Source organism: Schistocerca serialis, chromosome 8 (genome assembly GCF_023864345.2).
Source record: "Schistocerca serialis cubense isolate TAMUIC-IGC-003099 chromosome 8, iqSchSeri2.2, whole genome shotgun sequence".
NCBI lineage: Eukaryota > Metazoa > Arthropoda > Insecta > Orthoptera > Acrididae > Schistocerca > Schistocerca serialis.
In genome coordinates, this window is record NC_064645.1 from 507,132,189 (window position 1) to 507,139,476 (window position 7,288).

The window sequence follows — 7,288 nt, forward strand, 5'->3', positions numbered from 1 at the left end:
GTTTAAAATTTCAGTCCCAAATGCGCCATTCCCTACACCTACGCTATAAAGTTCGCCGCCCTGGAAGGATCCAGACCCCCAAGCCTGTGTATAGTTTCCACTCATCTGTATTCCTCATTTACGCACTCTCATTTTCCTTTTGCCGTCACTGTTTCTATATCCATCCAACTCTGTTTCTCTTGTACTTCCACTGTCGCTCATTGACCACCAATATCCCATCTCTCTCTTTGGCTCCCATTGCTATTGTCTTTCTCTCCAACCGTCACTGTTCGCTCTCTCTTCCACCTGTTCGCTTTCTCTTCCACCGTCACTGTCTCTCTCAAACTCTCTTTCAGCACAAAAAAGCGCAAAAAATTTTGTGAGGAATGCGAGATGAGAGCTGAAGCAGCTGGTTCCCCACTTTTCTGTCAGAATCTTTTAAAGATGAACATACTCAACTATTTTGTACTCCGAGAAGAAAGTCTTTTCGCTGGTTCCCTTCTTTTCCTTGCTGCAGTGTGGTGTGATGGTTATACAGGGTGATTCAAAAAGAATACCACAACTTTAAAAATGTATATTTAATGAAAGAAACATAATATAACCTTCTGTTATACATCATTACAAAGAGTATTTAAAAAGGTTTTTTTCACTCAAAAACAAGTTCAGAGATGTTCAATATGGCCCCCTCCAGACACTCGAGCAATATCAACCCGATACTCCAACTCGTTCCACACTCTCTGTATCATATCAGGCGTAACAGTTTGGATAGCTGCTGTTATTTCTCGTTTCAAATCATCAATGGTGGCTGGGAGAGGTGGCCGAAACACCATATCCTTAACATACCCCCATAAGAAAAAATCGCAGGGGATAAGATCAGGGCTTCTTGGAGGCCAGTGATGAAGTGCTCTGTCATGGGCTGCCTGGCGGCCGATCCATCGCCTCGGGTAGTTGACGTTCAGGTAGTTACGGACAGATAAGTGCCAATTTCGTAGGACTCTCCATACAGTTGATTGTGGAATTTGCAGCTCTCTGCTAGCTCTGCGAGTCGATTTTCCTGGGTTGCAAACAAATGCTTGCTGGATGCGTGCTACATTTTCATCACTCGTTCTCGCCCGTCCAGAGCTTTTCCCTTTGCACAAACACCCATTCTCTGTAAACTGTTTATACCAACGTTTAATACACCACCTATCAGGAGGTTTAACACCATACTTCGTTCGAAATGCACGCTGACAACTGTCGTCGATTCACTTCTGCCGTACTCAATAACACAAAAAGCTTTCTGTTGAGCGGTCGCCATCTTAGCATCAACTGACGCTGACGCCTAGTCAACAGCGCCTCAAGCGAACAAATGTACAACTAAATGAAACTTTATAGCTCCCTTAATTCGCCGACAGATAGTGCTTAGCTCAGCCTTTTGTCGTTGCAGAGTTTTAAATTCCTGAAGTTGTGGTATTCTTTTTGAATCACCCTGTATAAAACGAATACTATAGGTCATTAAAGTTGTGACCGTTTTATTTTTATATATATTGACACCTGTAAACAAAAAATAAGTACACATAATATAGGTTTAACACAAAATCGTTTGCTTTACATTGTTTCTGGATACTTCGCTCATCAATCGAAATTCATCGGAAACGACCGGCTTAAAAGAATAAAAATATCATTAGAAATATTTTCCTGAATTTTTAATCTTTCCAGTATTACGTAAGTTTTGGCAGTTATTTTAAGTTCTTTTCAGGCATGTCAAGACATTTTTAGCCCTTTTTTGTCACTGCAGTACCACTTTGGGCATACTGTATTGGTATAGCCGTGAAGTGCCCATTATACATAGACAGCGTGTCATAAAATTTTATTGGTTGAAAAATTCTTACTAAAGCACAGTTTGGTGACCTCTGAACCCTTGAAATGACCCTAGAACCTTCGCAGTGTGTTTATAGATAGGTCAAATCTTCCTTCCGACATTTGGTTATTTAAAAGAGTAGTTGCTCTTTATTTTTGAAGAATGATCAGTTGACTTCTCTGTTGCTGCTCACGTAAATCTGGAGGATACACAAATGTGGAATAGTTTTCCTAAGCCTTTTGTGATACGCTAGATTCTAGCCTATGTCGTATTTCCATATACAACACCTGTAGGTGAACCTCTATCCGTAAGTTGGTTCAAGGATCAAAAACTTCATTTTTGTAGCGCAGGCCTACCGTACGGTATACAACTATGCAGCCTGGTCCGGGGCGCCTGCTTGACAGTGTTTGCACAGCTAATGCCGTTTCCGGCCACCGTGCTCTCACATTCTAGGACATTTCTCGAATTCTATACGACAGATATCAACGTCAGCATTAACAAACGCTATATCACTGTAATTTTGTTCTCAAGGGCAATCACATACAGTAATTTAAGAAGTATATGGTTTCATTTAAAAAATCCTACCTATTTCAATATCTCAGTTTATAACAGTGCAAAAAATGTTAACCAAACAAAAACATATGTGCCCTTCGACGCTGTAACATTTGCCGAAAACCGCGTTTCGATATGTGTAACCGTTCAAGAGATGAAAGGGGTGCAACGTCTTATGTGACGCACACTATGTATAATAAAGGCGAGGCGATCAATGATCTCTTCAGTACGGATGCATACCAGGCTCGAACTCTTACGGGAATCGTCGAAATGCCGCGTATAGTGAGGACAATGGGCAAGGCGAACTATTTTAGTAGCGCGTGGATGAGAATTTGGGTCTGACGAGAGGCTTGCTAGAGTAGGCCGTTGCAATGAACACTGAGTTCGGATGGCTTAGTGGTCAGAGCATCTGCCTAGTAAGTAGAAGACCCGGGTTCGAATCCCGGTCTGGCACAAATTTTCAACTTTCCCCAATTATTCCAATCAGTGCCCTCTCGCAACCAGTGTCTGTACTTCCTTTGTGTCTTAAGAAATGATACAAGTCGCCAGCCCCAAAAGTGGTACGCATGTTTCTTCGCGATTTTCTCAGGAATTGCCCATAAATAAACGGTGCTGTTATAAGCTGCCTAATGTCCACCCTAGACCACACCTAATGCAAAGGAACCAACCGATTCTCTATTTGCATGGGCTCGAGGAAGTGTCTCATGTTTGAACTTTGACCCTCTACCGAAGAATAGCTGCAATAGGTATAAATACGTTTGCTACACCAACGAGATTACCAAAACGATTGACTCCTTATGTCGTTGCTCAATAGAATTCGAAATATGACTGCCTGAAAAATAGCATTTTGGTGCACGACTTTTTGTAACGTATTGGTGCTGTACACTGTCAAGCAAGGACTGATTTTTTTTGTCCGGTGTATGTGCAGTGACATTACTCCAGGCACACACTCATATTGGGCGGACTATTTGGCAAGACACAGAAAACTCATCTGACGCTACTTGGGAGTAACCTTCCCGCAGTCGGAAACTTTCGTTGTCAGGCATATGTGCCAGACCAGGCAGTCTACACGGCGTAGAATTAGGTTGAAGGTTAATGTGCAGTTAACAGGAAATTGATTAGAGATGGAACATTAAACGGGTTAGACAAGGATGTGGAATAAATTCATCATGGTTTTGATGAACTAAACGAGATGACACAGTGCATAAGGAATTGAGCTCGTTTTCGGATCGAGTGGGATTCTGATCCATTCGCGCAATTCAGATTTATGTTTTCCGCCATTTCCTTTTGCAAACCGGTCGAATTCGAGTTTACGCTGCATTTCCAGTCAGAGCGTCGTCGACAGGACACTAATCTCTACTCTTCCCTTTTTTCCTTTAGCGGAGGAACTACGGCAGTTTCTCTCATTGGCTGCTGTGGGTGTATGTGCTCATTAATATGTAACACTATAGATGCATTATTTACTCATTAACACTTGGGAACTCACACTTCAACGAAAATCTGACCTCTCTGTCTGCAGCATCTCACTACAGGACACTATCGAGGAAGAGAAAATCACTTGTAGACAATAGTGAACCGTACAGTGAGCTGTTACGTTTGGCGGACAACTTTAAGGTGTCATCTCAGTAATTATCTGTATTACTAAAGACGTAACACGGTTCAAAGTGCGAGGACACAGTTACAGGTGGCCTATTAACGGCTTACAGGGGCATCAAAAATGTGAATTTCAATATTTCATTTAATTTCCAATAGATTGCATTTTGCATGCTGCGTATTAAGTTTATTATTTAACTTGTGTTCCCAGACACGTTTCGCCTTATTTACAAGGCATCTTCAGGGGGTATTCTGAAATATTACACGATTTCTTCGTTTGCAGACGGAGGTTAGAGTTTGCATATATTGCTTACACATTGAAAACAGTTAATTAAAAATTTGTATAATAAAATGTAAAAGTCCTTACTGATCAGCTTCTAATTCATTATTTGTAGGCCAAAACGCTTTCTCACATGGGGCAAAGTGGTTGAAGCTTGCCGTTTTCCTTGTGGTAATTTTGTTTTCAAACATACTACGTAATTGCCGTTTTCTGTGTCTGGATTGACATCGTTTCTGTAAGTGATGCCAGGTTTCTCAGTTTTTGCTTTCAACTGTTTTTTGTTTGTATATGTGTTGATGTAAGTTTTGTACGTGTGTACTCTTTTTACACTGAAGCGCCAAAGAAACTGGTATAGGCATGCTTATTCAAATACAGAGATACGTAAACAGCCAGAAAACGGCCCTGCGGTCGGCAACGCCTATATAAGACAGCAAGTGTCTGGCGCAGTTGTTAGATCGGTTACTGCTGCTACAATGGCAGGCCATAAAGATTTAAGTGAGTTTGAACGTGGTGTTATAGTCGGGGCAGGAGCAATGGGACACAGCATCTTCGAGGTACCGTGAATATCATAAATCCGGTAAAACATCAAATCTCCGATATTGCTGCGGCCGGGAAAAGATCATGGGAGTACAGGACCAACAACGACTGAAGAGACTTTCAACAAGACAGAATTGCAACCCTTCCGCAAATTACTGCAGATTTCAGTGCTGAGCCATCAACAAGTGTAAGCGTGCGAACCATTCAACGAAACATCATCGACATGGGCTTTCGGAGCCGAAGGCCCACTCGTGTACCCTTGATGACTGCACAACACAAAATTTATGCCTCGCTTGGGCCCATCAACGCTGACACTGGACTGTTGAAGACTGGAAACATGTTGCCGGGTAAGACGGGTCTCATTTCCGATTTTATCGAGCGGATGGATGTGTAAGGGTATGGAGACAACCTCATGAATCCATGGACCCTGCATGTCTGCAGGAGACTGTTCAAGCTGGTGGAGGCTCTGTAATGATTGGGGCGTGTCCGGTGGGAGTGATATGGGACCACTGATATGTCTAGATACGACTCTGATAGTGGCACGTAGGTAAGCATCCTGTCTGATCACGTGCATCAATTCATGTCCATTGTACATTCCGACGTATTTGGGCAATTCCAGCAAGACAGTGCGACAACACCCCACACGTCCAGAATTTTCTACAGAGTGACTCCAGGAGCACTCTTCTGAATTTAAACATCTCTGCCGGCCACCAAACTTACCAGACATGAACGTTATTGAGCATATCTGGGATGCCTTGCAACGTCCTGTTCAGAAGAGATCTCGACCCCCTCGTACTTTTACGGATTTATGGACAGCACTGCAGGATTCATGGTGTCAGTTCCCACCAGAATTAGTTCAGACATTAGTCGAGGCAAGCCACGTCGTGTTGCGGCACTTCTGCGTGCTCGCGGAGGCCCTGCACGATATTAGGGAAGTGAACCATTTTCTTTGGAACTTCAGTGAATTTTTTATTTATTTATTTTCTATTTTTATTATTTATTTATTTATTTGTATTATTACTATTATTATTTTCATTTTTTATTATATCCTTAGGACCTAAGGAGGGGAATGGGATTTGTGAGTGTCTATTGTAGTCCCGGCCATGACGTGTCAAATTTAATGCGGGCCGAGTGTGCGGGCCACGAGCGGGCCAAGGATCCGCCCTTATTGCCGTTACTCCTTCTTTCCCGAAAGTACACGGTACAGTGCGACATTTCATTTAGAGTTGCGGTGCGGCATTTTACAGTCGGCTCAACTTTCTTCAGTTCGGCAGAATCGTGGTGTCAGCGCTATTTATCCTTCGCTATTTGTTTGTGGTATGAAGGACGTTCACAGATTTACTGGATGTTTGCACAAAAAGAGGCCGTCTAGTGATATATCGTCACAAGCCTTTAAAAATGAATGCGTATGGGAGAAGGGAGGGATGATAATTCTTTACATACATATTACGCAGTTGCATAAACGACTGGTGCTACAAATTTGCTAGGAAACGATATTGCAATAATATGCAGAAAGAGTTTAAAGATTTCAAAATATCCACGGGTGTACTGCCGGTCTACAGTGTCCAACGGGCGCAATATTTCGGCGATCATACATGTCGCCATCATCAGGTGAACTGACGGACTGAGCTCCTGTGAACGTGCCGGTACGGAGATCCGTACGCTATGGCTGCTCAGGGGGAACTGGCTTCGGTCGCGGCGCACTCCCTCCGCCGTCCGCGCCCCGCGCCACGGTCAGATTGCGACGGCGTCTGAGATGACTTCGATGTAATGGCTCTGTCCGCCGTGGTCGTCACAACTATACGTTTGCTCGATTTACTCTTGATTGACCCAATCGCTGGTTCCCAAGTCTTGCTAAGATTATAGCCACAGTCACGGTTTATGAGGTCTTCATTGGTGCGAATTTCGATGGCCTCTCCAACAACGCTGTCTCAGTATCTCGACGTCTGTTCCAGAATCCTCGTGCGTTCATACTCCATATCGTGATTTTCCGACAAAATGTTCAGCGACCGCCCACTTGCTCGGATACATCAGTCGAGTGTTCCTCTGGTGTTCACGGCATCGATCCTCGACGGTACGTATCGTCTGACCAATATGCGACTCGCCACATTGACACGGAATCTGGTACACGCCGGCCTTCCTCAAACCGAGGTCATCTTTGGCACTCCCCACCAGTGCAAGTGTTTTATTCGGAGGACAAAACACAGTTCCGACCCGGTGTTTCTTCAAAATGCGAGCGATTATCCCCGAGAGTGCGCCTGTATATGGAATAAACGCAGCGCCTGCCTCATCCCTCGTGATTTCATCCATCTCCACAGGTTGTGCTGTAGTGGTTGGGCGGAAAGCACGTTGAGTCTGCCACTCTGAGTACCCATTTACCTGTTGAACAGGTTGCAGCTCGACTTCCGCCTGAATCAGCTGAGGAAATACGTCGTGAAACTTGTCGTGAGTTGACGAAATCCAAACCGATGAAGTCAAATGTCACCAGTAAAGGGAGGACGGCCATT

General features: G+C 43.8%; 1 non-coding gene across 1 annotated transcript; it reads left to right on the plus strand.

Annotated features, from left to right (window-relative positions):
• Positions 1 to 2,753: 2,753 nt before the first annotated feature.
• Positions 2,754 to 2,826, plus strand: Trnat-agu (transfer RNA threonine (anticodon AGU)). The gene has a single exon. It is a non-coding gene; the product is annotated as a tRNA-Thr (tRNA).
• The last annotated feature ends 4,462 nt before the right edge of the window (positions 2,827 to 7,288 follow it).